The sequence below is a fragment of the Rousettus aegyptiacus genome, unplaced genomic scaffold (genome assembly GCF_014176215.1).
Source record: "Rousettus aegyptiacus isolate mRouAeg1 unplaced genomic scaffold, mRouAeg1.p scaffold_m13_p_9, whole genome shotgun sequence".
In the NCBI taxonomy this organism is placed as follows: Eukaryota; Metazoa; Chordata; class Mammalia; order Chiroptera; family Pteropodidae; genus Rousettus; species Rousettus aegyptiacus.
The window spans coordinates 59,095,711-59,119,435 of record NW_023416312.1 but is presented as its reverse complement, the minus strand read 5'-3'; positions in this window follow the sequence as shown (position 1 = coordinate 59,119,435).

Here is a 23,725-nt window from a genome sequence, read left to right as displayed (position 1 = left end):
CCATGTGCTGTGTCACTCTAGCAGTGGCTAGTGTTCAGCATTTTCCAGTGGAGATAATGGTGAGGGTCTGTGGGTGTCTGTAAATCATTGCAACACTCCTGAGATCTATGTCATTTTTCCCTCACAAAAGCAGTTTACAGGATCCCAAGCAGTCACCAGAAGAAAGAGGTCTTTTTATTCCCTGCCTTCTGTTACAATTTTACTGTACCATCCATACAAGCTCCTCAGAATAATCCCAGAACTCAGGGACAAAGTATGCAGAAGTTAGTCCCCAGACATCCAGCTGTTCCCACTGGGGAGTCATACTCTAAATATAGACACTTCAAGCAGCTTCTTTCTTTGAATGTTGAAATATGACACCCAAGCAGAAAGTTCCTCAAGTGAGAGGCTCTGTGGGGCCAGGGGAGGACCCTTTAGGAGGTGAGCCAAGGTACTCAGAGTGCCACAGAACCTTACTAATGGCTTTTCAGAACTCAACTGCCCATGACCAACTTATGTTCTCCACCAAGGGAAAAATTCAGAAATTGATTACACATACATTTAAAACTTTAGTAAAGTAAAAAAAAAAAAAGAATAAAAAGAAAACTCCATAAGCATAGTATACCACACAACTAATTTGTAATACTCTAAAAACTCTTATATATTATTAATAAATAATAAACAATCCAATAGAAAAATATGCCAAAGACATGAATGGATTTGTTGACAGAAAAGAAATACAAACAATTGATGAACATATGAAAAGATGCTCAACTGAAAGAAAAGCAAATCAAACAACTATGTTTTATCATGTTTTAGATATGAGTTTGTCAAAATTTAGAAATTTGATGACATTGTTGACTGGTTCATGGAGAAATGAGTACTCCCACACTTTGTTGGGGGGAGATACTCTAATAGAATCTTTTTCAGGAGGGCGATTTGGCAAAATATATTAAATTATAAATATAATATCTCACAAATTCTTTGACCCAGCAATTTCATTCCTAAGAATTTAGCAGGCCTATATACCTACACAGTTTCACAAATATATATATATATATATATGTGTGTGTGTGTGTGTGTGCGTGTGTGTGTGTGTACACACACACACATACATACATACATACATATATACATTCATACATACATACAAGGATATCTATTACAGTGCTCATAAAGATTTTTTTAAAAACTGAAGACCATAAAATATCCATCAATAAGGGAAAAATTAAATACATTATGTTAAATTTATACAATATAGTTGATTGTACAAAGATTTAGTTCAGTGTATCCTGATAAAAAGATGCTTAGGATATTTTATTGTTTGCTGTTTATTTCCCGTAACTACACACAACTTCCACAAGAATACATTCTAGTATAAGATTTGAACTCAGAAAAAGGACTGATATAGTAGTACCCCCTTATTGGAGGGGGATACATTCCAAGACTCCCAGTGGATGCCTAAAACCTTGTATATACTAATTTTTTTTCCTATACATACCTATGATGAAGTTTAATTTATAAATTAGGCACAGGAAGAAATGAACAATGACAATAAATTAGGACAATTATAACAATATACTGTAACAAAAGTCACATGACTAAGGCTATTATTAAGTAAAATAAGAATTATTTGAACACAAGCACTGTACTATCAGGACAGTATGATAACCTAGGGAGCTACTGAGTGACTAACAGGCAGGGGGCATATGCAACTTGGATACGCTGGAAAAAAGATGATTCATATCCTGGGCCGGATGGAGCTAAAGATTCATAACAATACTCAGAACAGTGTGCAATTTAAAACTTATAAATTCTTTATATCTGGAATTTTTATTCAATATTTTCAGATTCTGGTTGACTGTAAATAGCTGAAACTGTGGAAATCGAAACCAAGGATAAGGGGACTACTGTATGTATACATACTGTTTGGTACTATCTGTGGCTTCAGGCATCCACTGGGGGTCTTGGAATGTGTCTCCCACAAATAAGGGAGAACCACTATGTGTTTACTGCCTCAACAACACATTTTCTTTTACACATAGAACTTTTTTTTATGATGACATCGGTTAATGAGATTTGGTAAGTTTCAAGTGTACAGTTCAACAGTAAGTCATGTATATTTTGCATGGTATGTTCACTGCCAATAGTTAGATTTCTTTCTGCTGCCACATATTTGACCCCTTTTACCCCATCTACCTCTCCCCTCCCCTCTACCCTCTGGTAACCACTAGTCTATTGTCCATGTCCATGAGTCTTTGTTTGTCCTGTTTATTGGTTGCTTTTAGGTTTATATCCCACATATAAGTAATACCATGTGGTTTTCAACTTTTTCTACCTGGATTATTTTGCTTAGCATGATTATCTTGAGGCCCATCCATATTGCTACAAATGCCAGTATTTCATCTCTTCTTATGGCTGAGTAATATTCCATTGTATGTAGGTATCACTACTTCTTTAGCCAATCATTTATTTTAGGACACTTTGGCTACTTCCATGTCCTGGCCACTGTGAATAATGCCACTATGAACATCGGTGTGCAAATATCTTTTTGGATATGGATTTTCAAGTCTTCGGGATAAATACTCAGTGGTGAGATTGCTGGATCATATGGTAGATCACTTCTTAGTTTTTTGAGGAACCTCCATACTGTTTTCCACAGAGGCTGTACCAATTTGCAGTCCCACCAGCAGTGTATGAGGGTTCCTTTTTCTCTGCATCCTCTTTGACATTTGTTATTACTTGGACTATTGATTAGAGCTTCAATAACACACTTTTAATTGGGATAGCTTTTAAGCAAGTTTTGGTGTTTGGGAGGACAAGTTCTTCATCGTATTACCTTTTCAACCTACTTTTGGATTGGCTTGGGTATTTCAACTTTCATTTTTCAAAATCCTGTTGGATTTTTATTAGGATTGCATCGAATGTATAAATTAACTTGGGAAATAATTAAAATCATAGTAATAAATTATTATTTTTATCCAAGGTCATGTCGTTTTTTTTACATTTATTTATATCTTTTTTGTGACCTTTAGTAAAATTGTAGTTTTCTTTATGTAGATTTTACATATTTCTTATTAGTTGTATTCCCAGATGCTTCACAGTTTTTGTTAACATTGTAAATGGTGGTTTTTACAGACGGCATTCTTTCTTTGTTTTTTAGGAAAGTAATTTCAGTTTTTATAAAAATCATGCATATTCATTATAACAAAGTAATGCAATACAGTAAAATACAAAAAAGAAAGATAAAATATCACTCAGATTCCATCACATTCCATGAAATAACCATCAAACTTTCAAACAACAATGAAACTCCCTGGAACATTACATGTTCTTTAGATCTGAACACTTCATTCTTTCTTGAGAATATCTAGTCCTAGGGCAGTACTTGTTAGAGAGAAGCAGTATGTCAGACTCATCAGGCTTCTTGGTAATATGTACCTACCTCTCGCCTCCTCTCTGCAACCACTATGATGTTAATTATACTAACAAATAGACAACAGGAAAATACTGACTCTCAGTCCTCCATGGGTTAACATTTTGTCATTTAAAAAGCACTTCCACATATATGAACCTCTTAAAAATCCTCTGAGAGGATCTTTAGAAACATGGTGAAGTGAGAGACGTGCCAAGATCTCTACCCTTGAAACAACAATAAACTGAACATCTAAAACTCGACAACGACAACAACAACAACAAAACCTCCAACTGCATTCCAGCACATCTGAGCGTGGGATCTGTGTGTGCATAAGAGCTACCACAGGTCAGAACCCTGGGTGTCAAGCAGTGGTCTGGAAGAAATAAAGAAGCTGCCTCTTGCAGCTGCTGGAACTACCTGCAGGGGGATGGGGAGGGGAGAAGGAGCGATGAGTTCCTGCGGAGAGTTCCCTGAATAGCTCTGCCTGGGAAAGCTGTGAGCTCCCTGGGGCTGGCCGGCTGCAGGGCCCAGTTATCAGGGCAGAAAGCAGAGAAGTGGGATGGGACCACAGAGAAACAACAGTTGACTTTTACCAGCTACAGTTGCAAAACTGAGGATGAGATGCTCCCCCCACATGCTCTGAGACCAAGCACTGTGGAGCCCCAGGGGAATCTGAGCAAATGCTGCCAAGACTGTCTATGAAACTGACAGGGACTGAAACTGAAGGTAGCGAGCATGATTAAATATCAGAAAATAAAAAGGCATTTTTAAGGCTTTATAGAAAGCAAGCATGCAAGAGACTTAGACACCACCTACTGGAAACCAAAGAAAAGCACCTTCTTTGCAGCAGGCTAAAGAGAGAGCTGTATATAATAAATTTTCTTTCTGGAAAATCAGCAGAATACATTTCTATTAATGCCCAGGTGGAGAAATAGTCCATTAAACACCATGAACAACCAAGGTGACAAGGCATCTCAGAAAGAGAAAAAAAATATCCAGAAAATAAGCTTACAGACATAGAAGTATGCAACTTAAATGAAAGAGAATTCAGAATGGTACTTCTAAAAAAACTCAGTGAATTCCGAAAGGAGTTATATCAACAATTTCAAGAATTAAAAAGACAGCTGGATGAGCAGAGCAAAGAGATTGAAACCTTCAAAAAGAACCTAATAGAACTTCTGGAGATAAAAAAAAAAAAACACAATGCAAGAGTTGAAAAATGAAATAGTAAGCTTGGGAAATAGAGCTGACCAAATGGAGGAAAGAATCAGTGATATCGAAGACAGAAAACTAGAAATAAACCAGAAGGAAGAAGAGAGAAATTGAAGAATGAAAAAGAATGAAAGAGAAATACGAGAACTAGTTGATACCATCAGGAGAGGAAACATAAGAATAATGGGCATTATCAAAGTTGAGGAAAAGGAACAGGGACTAGAAAGTATTTTCGGACAAATAGTTGACAAGAATTTCCCAAATCTAAGGAATGAGCTGGAGATTGGAATTCAAGAGGTCAACAGAACACCCAATTACCTCAACCCAAAAAGGCCTTCACCAAGGCACGCTGTATTAAAGTTATCAAAAATCAATGACAAAGACAGAATTCTCAGGGCAGACGGGGAGAAGAAAATGGTAACATATAAAGGAAGACCCATTAGATTATCCTCTGACTTCTCAGCACAGACCTTACAAGCCAGAAAGGAACGGCATCAAATATTTGAACTATTCAGTGAAAGAAACTACCAGCCTAGAATAATGTATCCAGCTAAGCTCTCCTTAAGATATGAAGGAGAAATAGACATTTCCAGACATACAAAAATTGAGGAAATTCTTTACTACAAGGCCTACACTAAAGGAAATACTGAAAGGGGTCAGGTCACCTAGAACAAAATTACCCTCTCCCAAAAATAATTAGGAGTAAAGTGACTATCAGGAAAATAGAAGCAGAGGAGTGCGACCCTTACTAAGAACAGGGTATTATACATTTAAATAACAAGAAGAGAATTGCTATAGCAAGAGAGTAATGAATGTTCAGCATACATAGAGACAAACTGAGATAACAGTGAGTGAAAAGTGGAAGATTTAAAGATCTAAATTCACAAAGGGGAATGGAGATAAGGCACACATGAAAGAAAATGGACGACTGTATATATATATATATATATATATATATATATATATATATATATATCTTTTACATATTCGTAATTATAACCACACACCAAAGATTCAGAACTGAAGATGAACCAGAAGAAAACCCCCAAAAAGCCAACAAAATAAAGAAAACAGAAACACAAGGATAAGGAAACAATGGAAACACTGAGTTACCAGAAAGCAAAAGATAAAATGGCTATAAGAAGACCTCATATTTCAATAATCATCCTAAATGTAAATGGACTGAACATACCAATAAAAAAGACATAGAGTTTCATAATGGATCAAAAAACAAAACTGAACCTTATGCTGTCTCCAGAAGACACATCTCAGCTCCAAAGACAAATATAGACTCAAAGTGAAAGGGTGGAAAATGATATTTCAAACAAATGTTATTCAGAGAAAAGTGGGAGTAGTGGTACTAATATCAGACGAAATAGACTTCGAAATAAAAAAGGTGAAGAAAAATACTCAGGGACACTTCATAATGGTAAAGAGAATCATGCACCAAGAAGAAATAACACTTATTAATATCTATTCTCTCAATCAAGGAACGCTAAAATATGGAAAGCAATTACTAACAGAACTAAAGGGAGGAAAAGACCAAAACACCATCATAATTGGGGACCTAAATACTCCACTATTGGATATGGACAGATCATCCAAACAGAAAATCAATAAGGAAATAACATTCATAAGTGACACATTAGACCAACTAGAAATAATTGACACTTACAAAGCTTTCCACCCAAAAACAGTTGCTTATACATTCTTCTCTCGTGCACATGGAATATACTCAAGTATTGACTACATACTGTGACACAGAGATAGCCTCAACAAGTATAAGAGGGTTGAAATCATACCAAACATATTCTCTGATCATAGTGCTTTGAAACTAGGGATCAACTGCAAAAGGAAAGCCCGAAGAACCACAAAAACATGGAGATTAAACAACACGTTACTGAAGAATAACTAGGTCAGAGAAGAAATAAAAAAGAGAGATCAAGAGATACACAGAAATGAATGATAATGATAGCACAACACATCAAAACTTTTTGGACATGGCAAAAGCAGTCATAAGAGAAAAGTTCATATCATTGCAGGACTATCTCCAAAAACAAAAACAAGCCCAGACAAACAACCTAATGCTTCAGTTTAAAAAAGTAGAAAAGGAAGAACAAATGAAGCCTAAAGTCAGCAGAAAGAAAGAAAGAAATCAAAATTAGAGCAGAAATAAAAGAAATCAAAAACAACAACAACAACAAAAAAAAAACAATAGAAAAAATAAACGCAATAAAGAGCTTGTTCTTTGAGAAGATTAATAAAATTGACAAACCCCTGGTTAGACTCACTAAAGAAAAAAGAGAAAGGACACAAATAAACGAAATCAGGGCTGAATGAGGGAAAATTACAACTGACATTGCAGAAATACAAAGGATCATACAAGAATGCTATGAAAAATTATATAACACCAAATTTAATAACCTAAAATAAATGGACTAGTATTTAGAAAAGTACAATCTTCCTAGACAGAATCAAGAACTGGAAAATTTAAATAGACCGACCAGCAGTATGGAAATTGAAACAATCATCAAAAATCTACCAAAAAGTAAAATTCCAGGACCAGATGGCTTTCCTAGTGAATTCTACCAAACATTCAAAGAAGATTTAATACCTATTCTCCTCAAATATTTTCAAAAAATTAAAGAGGAGGCAATACTTCGCATCTCATTTTATGAGGCAAATATTACTCTGATACCAAAGGATAACAAAAAAAGAGAACTACAGACCAATATCTCTCATGAACACAGATGCAAAAATCCTAAATAAGTCACTAGTGTACCAAATACAGCAACATATTAAAAAGATTATACACCATAATCAAGTGGGCTTCATCCCAGAGGCACAGGGATGGTTCAACATACACAAATCAATTAATGTGATATGCCACACGAATAAGTTAAAAAATAAGAATCATATGATCATATCAATAGATGCAGAAAAAGCCTTCGACAAAATAGAGTATCCATTTATGAACAAAACACTTAACCAAATCGGTAAAGAAGGAAAGTACTTTAACATAATAAAGGCCATGTATGACAAACCCTCAGCCAACATTATACTTCATGGTGAAAAACTAAAAACCTTCCCTCTAACATCAGGAACAAGGCAAGGCTGTTCACTATCGCCACTGTTATTCAATACAACATTGGATGCCCTAGAGAGTGCAATCAGACAAATGGAAGATATGAAAAGCATCCAAATAGGAAACAAAGAATTCAAGCTGTCATTATTTGCGGATCACATGATTCTCTATATAGAAAACCCTAAAGACTCCACAGGAACACTACTAAAAACAAGAAGCAAATACAGTAAAGTTTCTGAATACAAAATCAATGTTAAAAAATCCATAGCATTCTTATACTCTAATAATGAAATGTCAGAAAAAGAAGAAGAAATGATAATTCCTTTTGCAATTGCAACAAAAAGAATAAAATACCTAGGAATAAATTTAAGGATACATGTGAAGGACCTATATAATGAAAATTACAAGACCCTATTAAAAGGAATCAAAAAAGATACAAAGAAACAAAGATATTATGTCCTTAGATTCAAAGAATCAACATAGTTAAAATGACCATATTACCTAAAGCATTGTGCAGATTTAATGCAATCCCCATCAAAATCCCATCAGCTTTTTTTTAAAGAACTAGAACAAAAAATCATCAGATTTGTATGGAAGCACAAAAGACCTCGACTTGCCAAAGCCATCCTGAGAAAAAAGAACGAGGCTGGAGGCATCACTCTGTCTGACCTCAAATTATACTACAAAGCAACAGTAATCAAAATGGCATGGTGTTGACAGCAAAATAAACACACGGACCAGTGGAACAGAACGGAGAGTCCAGAAGTAAACCCATATTTACATGGGCATATAATTTTCAATGAAAAAGCCAACAACATACCATTGAGAAAGGAAAGCCTCTTCAATAAATGGTTCTGGGAAAACTGGAAAGCCACCTGCAAAAGAATGAAACTAGATTGCTGTCTATCACCACACATTAAAATTAACTCACAGTGAATTAAGGACCTGAATATAAGATCCGAAATGGTAAAATGCATAGAAGAAAACATAGGAACTAAACTCAAGGACCTTGCACTGAAAGTGGTTTTAATGAATTTGACGTCAAAAGCAAGGGAAGTAAAAGTCAAAATAAATGAATGGGACTACATAAAACTAAAAAGCTACTGCTCAGCAAAAGACATCATCAACAAGGTAAAGAGACAACCATCTTAATAGGAAAATATATTTGCAAGAAACACCTCTGATAAGAGCCTAATATCCAAAATATACAAAGAGCTCCTACAATTCAATAACAACAAAAAACAAATGATCCAACCAAAAAATAGGCAGAGAACCTGAACAGACACTTTTCCCTAGAGGACATACAAATGGTCAACAAATATTTGGAAAGATGCTCAACAGCGCTAGCTATTAGGGAAATGCAAATTAAAACCACAATGAGATACCATCTCACACCTGTTAGAATGGCTATAATCAACAGGACAAGTAATAACAAATGTTGGAGAGGATATGGAGAAAAAGGAACCTTCATACACTGCTGGTGAGACTGAAAATTGGTACAGCCACTATGAAAAAACAGTATAGAGGTACCTCAAAAAGCTGAGAATTGATCTACCATATGATCCAGTAATCTCTCTACTGGGTATTTACCCCAAACACTTGAAAACCCATACTGAAAAGATATTTGCACACTGATGTTTATAGCAGCATTATTCACAGTGGCCAGGACATGGAAGCAACTGAACTGTCCTACGATAGATGATTGGCTAAAGAAGTGGTGGTACATAGGTACAATGGAATATTACTGAGCCATAAGAAGAGATAAAATACTGCCATTTGCGACAACATGGATGGAACTCGAGATAATCATGCTAAGCGAGATAAGCCAGACAGAAAAAGTTGAAAATCACATGATATCACTTGTATGTGGGATATAAACCTAAAAGCAACAAATAAACAGGACAAACAGAGACTCGGGGACATGGACAATGGACTAGTGGTAATTAGAGTGTAGGGGGTGAGGGAGGAGGGGGGTGGTAGATAAGGTAAAAGGGGTAAAATATAGAGTGAGAGGGAAAGGATGAAGTGGGTAAAGGGGATCAAATATTTGGTAGCTGAAGGAAACTGGACTTTGGGTGGTAAACACACAATAGAATATACAGATGTCATATTATAAATGTACACTTGAAAATTATATAATTGTATTAACCAATATTACCCCAATAAACTTAATTTTTTTAAAAAAAACTGTTTTCCAAAATGGCTATGATATTTTACATTCCTACTAGAATTATATAAAAGTTCTAGATGCTGCAATCCTCACTTGCAATTAGCTTTGTAATTTTTTAAGCCACTGTAATAGATGTGGCTATACTAATCTTTCACCCATATTTTTAAATTGGGTTGTTCATTTTCTTATTATTAAATTGTGGGAGTTCTTTATTTATTCTGGATACAAGTCTAGAATCATATTAGCTATACTGATTGAAACGATTTTATCACAATCTATGGTTTGACTTTTCATTTCTTAACGGCATCTTACAAACAGCACTAGTTTTTAATTTGGATAAATCCAATTCATCTATTTATTGGTTAAGATTTATATTCTTTGTGTACTATCAAAAAATTTTGTCTGACACAATATTACAGATTTTCTATTATGTTTTCTACTAGATATTTTATAGTTTTAGCCCTTACGTTTAGATAGATGATATGTTTTCGATTAATTTTTGTATAAAGCGTGAGGTTCATTTTTTCCCGTATGTGTGTCCAATTCTTCCAGCATCATTTGTTGAAAAGACTATTTTTTTCCATTAAATTACCTGGGCATCTTTGCTGAAAATCAATTAACCATATGTGTGAGTTTGTTTCTGGACTCTTTATTCTGTTTCATTTTCTATATGTCTATCCTTTTAAGAAAACCACGCTCTTGATGACTGAACTATATAGTAAGTCTCAAAATCAGGTAGTATGAGTCTTCCAATTTGGTTCTTTTTCAACTTGTGTTAGCTCACCTATATCCTTTGTTTTTCTGTGTAAATTTTAAAATCAATTTGTCAATTTCTAATTCAAGAAAAGGCCTTCTGGGATTTTACACCCCACAAATTCTAATATGTCATAATTTCATTAAAGTTCAGTTCAAAATATTTTCTTATTTCCATTTTTATTTTTCTTTGACTCATGGATTATGTAGAATTATATTTTTAAATTTCAAAACTTTTAGCAATTCTCTATTTTTTTATCAATTTCTAGTTTAATTTCACGATAGCCAGAAAACATACTCTGTTATTTTAATATTTATAGTTCGTCGACTTGCTTTATGACTTTTGTGTAGTCAAATTTTGTAGATATTCTATTTGTACCTAAAAAGAAAGTATATTCTGAAGTTTTAGGGTGTAGGTTCTACATTTTTTATTATGTTAAGATTATTAATTATGTTATTCAAATATTTTATATTCTTACTGATTTTTATCTATTATATTATCAATACTGAGAGAAGTCTGTTAAAAATATATCATTGTTTTTATACAATGAAATACACATACAGCAATGAAAATGAACATGCTACAACCACATGGATGAATCTCACAAATATAATATTGAGTGAAAGGAAACAGACACAATATAGCATGTAGTGGATGATTTTATTTAGATAAAATTCAAAAACAGGCAAAACCAACATATGTTTTTAGAAGTCCAAGTAATAGTTACTCTTGGTGGAGAGAGAGGGTTTAGTAACCGGAGGGGGACACCATTGGGCCTTCGGACGTGCTGGCAATGTTCTCTTTCCTGATCTGGTACTGGCCACAGATATGTTCTTTTTGTGAAATCAAGGTGATAATCAAGGTGTACATTTATGGTTTGTGCACTTTCTTGTCATATTTCCCTAGGCTTACTTTTAAAAAGTCAACCTCACCAGTGATCAAATTTTCAAATTCAAGTAATAATGAAACATTATATTTTTTTCATCAGAATGATAATTCTTAGTATTTGTGTAGAGGAAGATAAATGAATAGTCCTTTGCATGATTTTCAGGAGTACAAACTAGTATAATTTTTGAATGGCAGTTTGAAAACATGTATTAGAAAGTTTTTAAGGTGTGTATGCCTTTGAAGACAAGAATCTAATTTCTGAGAAAGCATCCCAAGGAAATAAGATAAATGCACAAAGACGCATCTACAAGGATTCTCATTGCAATTTATGTATAATTCTGTAATTCTAAACTACTTGAATATCCAATAGAGAATGAGTTAAAGAAATTATGATACTTTAATATAATAAAGTATAGTGCAGCCTTTAAAAACTATAACAGAACCAAATATTTTACATGAAAAGGTATGTATGATATATATTACATTTTTAAAAAATAGATAACAAGACCGTATGTATATTATGGTTTAATTTTTAATCAAATACATATCCACATATATACAAATATACCAGGAAAAACTCTAGATGTATATAGACAATAAAATGTCAACAATGGCTTTCTCTGAGTAGTAAGGATTTAAATTGTGGGGTCATTTTCTCCTATTTCCTTTTATTTTCCACTTTTATTCTGTGTATGCTTGTATAATAAAAATAGTTCTTAAAACTCTTCCATTATGACTGTGAATTTTTAAATTTCTCTTTAAGTGCTATCCCATTTTTCTTATTATATTTTGAAATGATATTATTAGGTGCATGCAAATTTAGAATTATTTTATCTTCTTGGTGTGCTGACCCTTTCATCAATATAAAATGTGTCTTTTTGTCTTTATTAATGCTCTTTGCTTTAAAATCTATTTTATCTGATATTGTTATAGCTATATCAGATTTCTTTTGTTAATATTTACATGGTATCTCTTTTCCCATCCTTCTATTTTCAGCCTTCTTTGGCTTTGTATTGAAGGTAGATCTTGTCTAAGCAACCTAAGCAGGTTGGTTTTTTTGTTTGTTTGTTTTGTTTTGTTTTAATACAGTGACAAGGCTTGTCTTTTACTTGGAATGTTTACATAAGCTGTTTGCCAATAATGTAATTACTGGTATATTTGGGTTTAAATCTACCATTTTACTATTTGCTTTCTATTTGTTCTGCCTGTTCTGTATTGCTTTTTTTCTTTTTTCTCTTGCTCTCTCTTGGATTGCTTGATGATTTTTTTAGAATTCCATTTTCCCTCTCTATTACCTTATTAATTAAACATTTTATTACTATTCTTGTAATGGTTACCTTAGAGATTACGAAGTGTATCTTCAATATTATTAAACTTTAATGTAAATAATTTTACCTCACTGTCCAACATAGAGTGATCTTAAAATAAATATTAGATCCCTTGCTTGCATTTCCCACTCCTATCTGTGATTCCAGAGCCTGCGCTTTCCTCTATATATTACTACCTTGGAAAGCTAGTGATGCCGGTCCTATACCTTGGCCCCTTAGCACAAGTAAAAGATTTTTATCTCTTTCCTCATCCCATCAAGAGAAGTTGATGAACTAGTGTGCATATATATGTGTAATTTCATAATCTATGTGCACCATTCCAAGCAAATGTAACATAGCCAGATCCATTTTTTTTCTTTTTGCCTACAGCAGCTGGTCTTCCTACCAGGCCTGACGCTGCTTAGCTTCTGTGATCAGACATTGGGCTTGTTCGTTCAGGGTGGCATGGCCATAGACTATGGACCATGGTTCCACTGGGGCGCGAACACAGGACTTTCTGCATGTAAAGCAAACGTGTTAACCATTACACCATGGAACCACATCCAGCATAGCCAGATCCTGATTCCTAGAAGTTCATTATCTCAAAGGAGAGCAATGTGGTAAAGTTGGAAAGTTGTATTTATTGAAGCCGGGGTAAGCATTCAGGTTGGATGGAACTTGGAAACGTTTTTTAGTCTCTCTGGACCTATCTTCATTATATAGGTATAATTTGATATTCTTGAATCTACCACTAGATGTCAGCAAATCCTAGAAAAGGATGAATTGTTCAGGCTGTGGGATCCTGGGTGTATTTATCCCATTCTTTTCGTTTTAATATATTTTCCAAATGTTCTGCAAAGAATATGCAACATTTAAATTCTAGGAAAAATAAAATTTATTTTACTTATAGAAGGCATTTAAGAGAACTGAGCAAAATAATACAGTTATCATTGTCAAGCTGTCAGTGGGTCTTCTGTAACCCCAGTATCTTTCCTAAACACAAGGCTGGTTCTCGCCCTCCCTGGGACTCAGTTTCCACATCTTTAAAATGAGAGTAACAATCGACTTCAAAGGATTGATCTAAGTGTGTAATGCCACCATGTATCTGCAAGGGCAGAGCCTTGTGCAAATTGATCCCCACCCAGTTAAAGAGGCATACAGGGAACACAAGAGTCGTTGAGGGATTGATTAGTCCACAGTACAGGTTACCCAGAACACAGAGAACTTGTGAGACAGGGCTGGAAATGTAGTCTGGATTCACAGTATAAGGAATGTAAGCTGGGGAAAGGAGTTTGCAATTCTTTTGGTAAGCTGGCAGGTTTCTTCTGAAGGTGTTCATGTGGCGATATCAGAGCCAGCTTCAGGGAAAACTGCTCTGGACAACTGTGTGTAAAGCAGCCTGGAGAGAGGCAGGTGGAAGGTTTCCAAAAACCCTTACAGGGAAATGGTTCTTGGGGGCTTAAACCACTACCTGCTTTCTCCCCAGGGTGGGGCACTCTCTACAGTGTAGACAGGTTAGCCAACCTTGATGAAGAGAGAGGGAGGGGGAGGGGAGGAAGGAGAGAGGGGAGAGGAGATGAATAAAGTGTATATAAAACTGAATTGATGTTCTTTTAGTCTTTTAATATAAGAAACCATGTTTAAAGCACAATTTGTACCATCCTATACCTCTATTCAATAAGAACATTTAAAAACATGTTGTTTCTTCTTAAAAAGTACCTTTTTATTAAAGAGAGAGAGAAAGAGAAAGAGAGAGAGAGAGAGAGAGCGAGAGATGAAATGAAGACAGATGACCCTGGTGATCAGAATCAGAATTGCACTACTGAAAGTCTCAGGACAAGAGGCTTTATGAAGGAAAAGGGAATCCCGGGGACGGGCGTGGACTTGGCTTCAGTTCAGTCTTTCTAGAATTTGCCAACCACTAGCAGCAATCTTTCTGAATATATGATCTTCTGCGGTCTCTAAACCCTAAAACTAGACATCTGCCTCCTGCCTGAGCTGAAGAGAAAGCTGAACATGAATGCGTGATTATTTGGAGTGAAGAAGTTTGAGATAAAAACACATACATACATAGATACACTGTCAAATGAGTTGTTTTAGCCTACTCTTTTCCCAACAAACCACCATATTGTAAACACATTTCCAAAACATAATGCGTACTCAATTTTTGTCAGTTGGGTTACATATTTTTGCTCTTTACAAATTTTTGTCTTAATAAATTTTTCTGATTACAAAATTTCAAACAAGTCAAAAACATATATGTATAAATTGACATTATCTTGTATATGCCATCTGTCTGACCCTCACTCCCTGACCCAAAAATAATCACTGAAAATAGACAAGTGCATGTTCTACAGGTGTGTTTCTTTCTATGTAATTTGTTAATGTATAATTATATATAAACAGAATATATAAACTATTCTAATGTACACATGTTCTTCAAAATTATAATCATGTTATACATATTTTTCTGTAACTTACCTATTTCACTTAATGTGATATATCTGATTTTTGATCATATTTAATTAGCTAATGTTTATTGGGCACAAATATTGCTCTTTAAGTGAATTTTCCGTTAACATTGTCCACCCATTGATCTGCCTAACAGATCACAAATATGAACACTATAGAGTTTGCAAATATTCCTGACTTTTCCCATGACTTTTACCTTCTTTCCCACAATAGTGTTTTATTTTTTTGATATTAATTAAAATTGTAGTTTTGCAAATGCAAAATTATTACATAAAAATTTTATATTAAAATAAATAATGAATGACACCCATTAAGATGGCTGTTATTTTTTATTAAGGAAAAAGAAGGAAATAACAAGTGTTGGTAAGGATGTGGAGAAATTGGAAACTGCATATGTTGGAAAAGTAAAATGTTGCAGCCATTGCAGAGAACAGTAAAGAGGGCCCTCAGAATATTAAACATAGAATTGCCATGGGATCCAGAAATTTCACCCCTGGGTATATGCCCAAAATAAGTGAAAGCAGGGACTGAAACAGATATCTGTGCACCAATGTTCATAGCAGTATTATGCATGCTGACAATATTCTCTCCTTGAACAAACTTTAGTTGCGCACCTCTAAACCCTCTTCTCAACTAGGCCTTGACCTTTGGACCCCTGTGTTCATCTTTGCATAGCCGAACTTTAGCAAAAATTCTGCTAAGTCAATTAAGCAAAAATCCTCACCTCAATTTCTGATCACCCCAGACTGCTTTTAGCAAGGATCCTGGCCAGATCAGTTTAACCAGAACCCCCCTACTAATCCCTGATATTTCTTCCTCTTGTTTTTCATATAAATCATATAAATCCCCAAGGAGGATTTATAGTTGTGTTCAGAATTGAGTCAAGTTCTATACAGAGGTCTCTTTTTTCCCTATAGCAAGTTTCTGATTTTTTTTTACTACTAAAGCTACTATACAGCTCTGGTTTCCTTCAACGATAATAGCCAAAAGATGGAAACAACCCAAATGCCCATAGATAGATGAATGGATAAGCAAAATATGGCATATTTGTACAACAGAATTTTATTCAGCCTTTAAAAATTTAAAGTCTGATGCATACTCCAATAAGGATGAACCTCGAAAACCTTATCCCAAGTGAAAACAAGCCAGACAAAAAAGGACAAATACTATATGATTCTACTTATGTGAGGTACCTTGAGTAGTGAAATTCATAGAGACAGAAAGTAGAATGGTGGTTGCCAGGGGCTGGGAGGAGGAAAGAATAAGAAATAACTGTTTAATGGGTATGGAGCAGGATGAAAAGTTATGGAAATGAATGTTGGTGATGGTTGTACAACATTATGAATGTACTTAACACTACTAAATGATACACTTAAAAAGATTCAAATGGTAATTTTTATGTTATATATATTTCCTATATTGATATGTATTATATATTATACATTATATGTCATATATCATATATTATATATTTATTATTTATTATATATATTAGAGAGAGAGAAAGGAAGAGAAGGAAAGGGAAGGGAAGGGAAGGGAAGGGAAGGGAAGGGAAAAGCAAGGAAGGGGAGGGAAGGGAAGACAAGGAAAGGAAAGGGAAGGGAAGGGAAGGGAAGGCAAGGGAAGGGAAGGGACATGCCAATTGTAATAGAAATTGAGCAATAGACTGGGGAGCATCAGGTGCCAACCCCCAGGGAGATGAGAGCACTCAGAGCTATGGAGGTTTCAGGGAGACAGCCAAAATTGGGAGACAAAGTAACCCATCCCAAGTGAAAGGACAGAATGAAGCCTCAGAAGAACTAAACAAAACAGAGACAAGCAATCTATCAGGTGCAGAGTTAAAAACACTTTTTATAAGGATTCTCAATAAACTTAGGGGAAGAGTAGATGAACTCAGTAAGAACTTTAACAAAGAAATAGATGACATAAAAGTGGACATAGAAAACATAAAAAAGAACCAGTCAGAAATGAAGAATACAATAACTGAAATGAAGAATATCTCTGGAGGAATCACCAGTAGATTAGATGAAGCAGAGGATTGAATCAGTGATTTAGAAGATTAGTTAGCAGAAAACACCCAATCAGAGCAGCAACAAGAAAAAAGAATCCAAAAAAATGAGGATAATTTAAGGGGTCTCTGGGACAACATCAAGCATACTGACATTCACATCATAGGGGTACCAGAGGAAGAAGAGAGAGAGAGCAAGAAATTAAAAACCTATTTGAAGAAATAATGACTGAAAACTTCCCTAACTTCATGAAGGAAATAAACATACAAGCCCAAATAACACAGAGAGTTCCAAACAAGATGAACCCAAAGAAGCCCATGCCACAAAATTAAAATGCCAAAAATTAAAGACAAAGGGAGAATCTTAAAAGGCAGCAAGAGAAAGGTAGTTAGTTACCTACAAGGGAGCTCCCATAAGACTGTCAGCTGATTTCTCAACAGAGGCTTTGCAGGCCAGAAGAATTGGCACAAAATATTAAAAGTGATGATAAACAAGGACTTGCGATCAAGATTACACAACAAAGTTATCATCTAGAATAGAAGGGCTGATAAAGAGCTTCCCAGTCAAGAAAAAGCTAAAAGAGTTGATCACTACCAAGTCAGTATTACAGGAAATATTGGAGGAACTTCTTTAAGAAGGAAAAAAAATGATCAAAAATATGAATGATGAAATGGCAATAACCACATATTTATCAACAAGTACTTCACATGGAAAAGAATTAAATACTCCAATCAAAAGATAAGGTGGCTGAATAGATAAGAAAACAAGACCTTTGCATATGCTGTCCACAAGAGACACTTCAGACTAAAAGACACACACAGACTGAAAGTAAAGGGATTAAAAAAGGTATTTCATGAAAATGGAACTAAAATAAATCTAGGGTAGCAATACTTATACCAGATAAAATTAGACTTTAAAACAAAGGCTATAACAAGAGAAAGAATGACCCAGTAGTCCCACTTCTGGGTATTTATCCAAAGAAACCCAAAATCCTACTTTGAAGGGACATGTGCATCCATATGTTTATTGTGGCATTATTTGCTGTAGCCAAAATATGGAGGCAAACTAGGTGTCCACCAATGGAGGAATGGATAAAGAAGAAGTGGTACATATATACAGCGGAATATTACTCAGCCATAAAATGAATGAAATCTTGCCATTTGTAACAACATGGACGGACACAGAAAGTATTATGCTGGGTAGAGTAAGTCAGACCGAGAAAGACAAATGCCATATGATTTCACTTACATGAGAAATCTAAAGAGCAAAATAAACTGACAAATGAAATAGAAACAAACTCATAGATACAGAGAATATTTTGAGGGTTGCCAGACGGGAGGATGGTTAGGGGAGGGAGGTGGGTGAACAAGGGGAGGGATTAAGAAATACAAATTGACAGTTTCAAAATAGCCATGGCGATATAAGGTATAGCATAAAGAAAATAGTGAATAATATTGTAATGATTATGTGTGGTGTCAGATGGGTACTCGTGTTCAGGGTGATCACTTTGTAAGATATAAATATCCAATCACTATGTTGTGCACCTGAAACTAATGTAATATTGTATGCCAAGTATAATTGAAAAAAAATAATATTTTTTAATTGAAAAAAAAAAACCAGCTGTGTACAGAAAGCTTACAAGTTTCAACTCAGCTAGCTATCCCTGATCTGACAAATTCTTGGACACCTGGATGCATCCTTGGGGATTCCAAGAATATTTATGGAGGAATGCACCATATTCTTGATATTCAAACTATAATCTGAGATTGAGTTGCATCGGAATCATCTGAGAGCTTGCTAGGAATTCAGAATATAGTTCCCGCTCTAGACCTATTGGATTAGAGTCTGCATTTCGAACAGATTTCCCAGATGATCTGTATACACATTTAAGTTTGGGAAGCACTAGTCTATAGAACATTGAATCATCTGAAACCAAACAATTAAGCTCTTAGAGCCATGGAGTTTAGGGTGTTAATGCTAAAAGCACTCCATAAATAAATACTATTTATATACAATAAAAAAGATTTACATTCATTTTGTCATTGAATCAAAAAACTCAACAACTTAGCCAATTAAAATCAACCTGAGACTAAAACTTAAAAGCCCACCATCTGAAATAGGAAGCACCCTTATAAACACTACAGGCTTAGGAGTTAAACAAAGCCCGGATTTGAGTCCTGCTTATTCCACTCACTGGTTGAGTGATTCTGAAAGAACAGCTTAATATTTCTAAATATCCATTTCTTCCCCTATAAAATGGTGATAATAATAGTACTTTATTTTTAGGGTGCTGGTGAGAATTAAATAAGAAAACCTACATAAACTGTCTGGCATGTGGTAGTTGCTCATTAATTAAAGTTCCCTCCCTCCTTGCTACATTCTTTCTGAAAAGAAATTAATATGGAATAAAACTAACAGCCCAACCATGCCTTGGAAAGCCTTTGAAAATTTAAGAACAAAAGGGAAAATTAGCACTATTTTGTACATGATGTGGTAAATTTAATATCATTTTTGTGTGCTACAATGAATTGGTCTCATGGAACTAGGGTTGAAAGAAAAAACATTACATTCTTTTCAAATAAATTGCTGAGATTTCCTTTCAGTTTTTGAACTCTCTAGCGTACTATCAGAGATGCATATTATATTTGTCCATGCTCTCTGGGAAGCATGTTTTGGCCTGGTGTCTTTACCTGTCAAAATACAGATACGAGCGCAGACAAATAAAAGGGAATAAATACTGAGTAGCCAGTGGGGAACCCAGCTTCCATATAGCCTTTCCCAATCTAGGACCACCACCACCATGGAAACTTCTCTTTACATTTGTTTCCTCATCTGATTGTTCTCTGACACACCCAGCCCCACTTCCCACACAGTTCTATAAATACCAGTAGCAACTTTGTCGGGGTTTTGTTGTTGCTGCTGTTGCTGTGAGGAAACAACTACAATGACAGCACCAGCTTCCCCTTCCTTTAAGTATGGGTTGGACTTGATGACTCACTTCCAACTGAAAGAATATGGCATGAGCAATGATATATGATTAGATCACAAAAGGCCTCACAACTTGCTGGCTTATCTCTCTCAGATCATTCGCTCTGGAGGAAGCCAGTAGCTGTGACATGAGGACACTCAACCAGCCCTGCAAAGAGATCTACATGGTAAGGAACTGAGGTATCTTGCAAACAGCTCTATGAGCCATTTTGAAAGTGGTTCCTTTAACTCCAGTCAAACCTTCAAATGCTCACAATCCCAGCGGACTTCTTAACTGCAAACTCATAAGAGACCCGGAGCCAGAATCACCCAACTTAGCCATTCCCAAATTCCTGACCCTCAGAAATATGTGAGATAATAAATGTTTGTTGTTTTAAGCTGCTAAATTTGGGTAAGAGATAGCTTATAAGGAACTTTTCAAACAATTTGCTTCACTCAAAAGACAGACATATATACTACCAGAAGCAATATATGAAGCTGCCATTCTATGTCCCCTGGTATTATTTAACAATTATTCCCATAGGAGATATCACATATCTGCTCTTTTTCATGTATTACTCCATCAACTTTTGTGGAGGCTATAGTATTTATTTAGGGGTGAAACTGGATGAGCAAAATGAATACACCTGAAAGTATAAGAAACCAATCAAAGGGGGCTGAAATATATGCTCAAAAAGAACAAAGAGATGAGAAATCAGAGTGACCGGAGAAGTAAAAGTTGTATTAAATAGGAGGTAAAACATTTTCAGTATATTCTGCAGAGAATAAAATTGTTTTTCTAACTGACAAAAAAGTAAACTAATATCAATTGAGAAATACTAATTTGGAAGCAAATGGGAGAGCCAGCATTATATGTAGTAAATTTTCCTATCTAGCTCATATAAACTTCTGTGAATTTGAAGATACTGTTGTAACAGTTGGTGGACTATTTGTTCGTGATCTAGTCAGCAGTGAGAGCTTCTAGAACAGAAGGAAAATATGTCATCACAATCCATAAACAATAAAGCCAACTGTTAATTGAAAATAAATATGTACTGAGCACCTACTGTGTGCCAGGCAAGGGACTCTGCTTAGAAAGAGGTAGCTTACCTTAACTACCCCTTATTTTGTAACTCCAGCCCATCTACAGACCCCTCCTCCTCAGGGTAGGAACCCCAGGCCCACCCCCTCCTCTTCTCCCTCCTTGACACCTTTCTTCCACAAAACAAATAAGAATATGAACAAGGAATCTGAAAAGAGAACTGGAAAAGGTGGGGCAAATTCATGCCATTGTCACAAATGGGACTGCATAATAATAAACATCATTTATATAACATGAATTTAAACTAAAGATATATAGATATAGATATAGATATAGATATAGATAGATAGATAGATAGATAGATCTTCTTTCCTCCACTCTTCTCTAATTTCCAGCAATTTTTTTTAACTAAAGATAAGGCTGATTCTCTCCCTCCTGGAGATTGTTTCTTCTTCTCTAAAATAAGAGTAACAATGCTCCCTCAAGGGGTTAATCTGAAGATATGACGATGTCACGTGTATGAGGGCCAACCCCTGTGAAAATTGAACCCTAGCATGTTAAAGGAATGTGGGAAATGTGGAAACTCTTGAGGAAACAGAAAATGGTACAGTTCTCCAAAAGCACAGAGGGCTTGGGAAAGAGGAATGTAAAATGTTGTCTGGATCCATGGGATGGAGAGCCAGCCAAGGACTCTACAAATAACGTTAGAAAATCCAACCTGACTAATATACTATTGGCTGGAGCAGGCATAGGGATACTTCTGCATAAGTATGTCAAAAATAATGTTATTTCAAGTCATAATGACAAATGTTATCTTTTGTCTCCTTCCACTTATTTCATGGTCATATTTCTTGTGTTTAATATACATCCTTTCTTATTTTCTAGAATTATAACTCCTCAATTTAATGCTATGTAAAGCTGTGTACATATATAATTTGCATTTTACTCACAACTTTCTGACAGCAATGTTGTTTCAAGACCTTGGCAGATTGAGAGAGATGACAGCCAGGGTAAGCAATTGGCAATAGGATGCTTCTGAGAGTGTCTGGGTGATGAGATCACAGCCAGCTTAAGGAAAACTGATACAGGCAGCTGTGAGCTGTTAGATAAATTATTCTGACACTTGTTAAAATGGTAAGGAATACTTTATTCAATACTATTGCAGTAGGGGAGAGAGATTGAACTCAACTCTAAATACAGTCAAGACAGCTGAGAATTTACAGCCGGTGAGTAGAGCAAGGGGGTTAGTGGATGGAAAATTACTAAACTAAGAGGAAACTACAGTGAGTGAATGGAGGAATTCTCACTAAAGGCAGGCCAAGGACTTAGACATCAAGGAACATGTTCAGATAACGAGGGTGATCAAATATCAAGGATGGGGGCGGATTCTTGCTAATCTGATTTAGCAGGATTCTTACTAAAGCCAGTCCAAGGGCAACAGGCCAAGGTCATGGCCTATAATGAGAAGGGGACTCAGAGGAGCCTGACAAAAGTTTTATCAAGGAGAGTGTTTTTGCCAGGGCACAGTGGCCTGAAGAGAGGATGACAGAGGTGAGGGTAATTCTGAAAAGTCTTTACAGAGGTGGAGTACTGGGGGTCTGTGTAGGGATTGCTCTTTCTGACTGACCTTTCCTACATGTGGACAGATCCCTTGATGAAGGAAGGGAGAAAACAAATCAACTGAAAGAACATCCTCTTAATGACTTCTAGGTGTCCAGTCAAGTGTCATTAATCAATGTGGTAATCCACATCCTAATCCCCAGAACCTGTGAATGTTAGTTTATCTGGGAAACAAATCTCTGCGAATGTAATTAAATTAAGGATTTTGAGATGGGGAGATTATCCTGGATTATCTGGGTGGAGCCTAAATACCATTACAAATGAATTCATAAGACAAGGCAGAGAGGGATTCGACACACAGAAGAGGAAGGGGCAGTGTGACCATGGAGACAGAGATTGGAGCAATGCGGGTACAAACCAAGGAATACTGACAGCCACCAAAAGCTGAGGAGAGGCAAGGAACTGATTCCCCCTTAGACCTTTCAGAGGGTCTAAGCCCTGACAATACCTTAATTTTGTCTCAGTGAAACTGATGCTGAATGTCTGGCCTCCAGAACTGTGTGAATATAAATTTCTGTACTAACCCACCAAGTTGGTAGCAATTTGTTACAGCAGCCTCAGGAAATTAATATGTCAGAAGAGCAATAGAAGTTGATTGAACCTCAGGGCTATCACCAGCATTGTTTCCCTGCCTGTCACACAACAGCCACTCAGTATTTGGTCATGAATGAATGGAGGTGACTACTGGGCTGTGTTTCTGGGTGAGTACCCACACCATACTTTCAGAAAGAGAGTCTGTTTCAGTGGGCTCTGAGAGTTCCTTGTCTTGCCCCTGCCCCTGTGTGGCTCCTCATTATTTTTC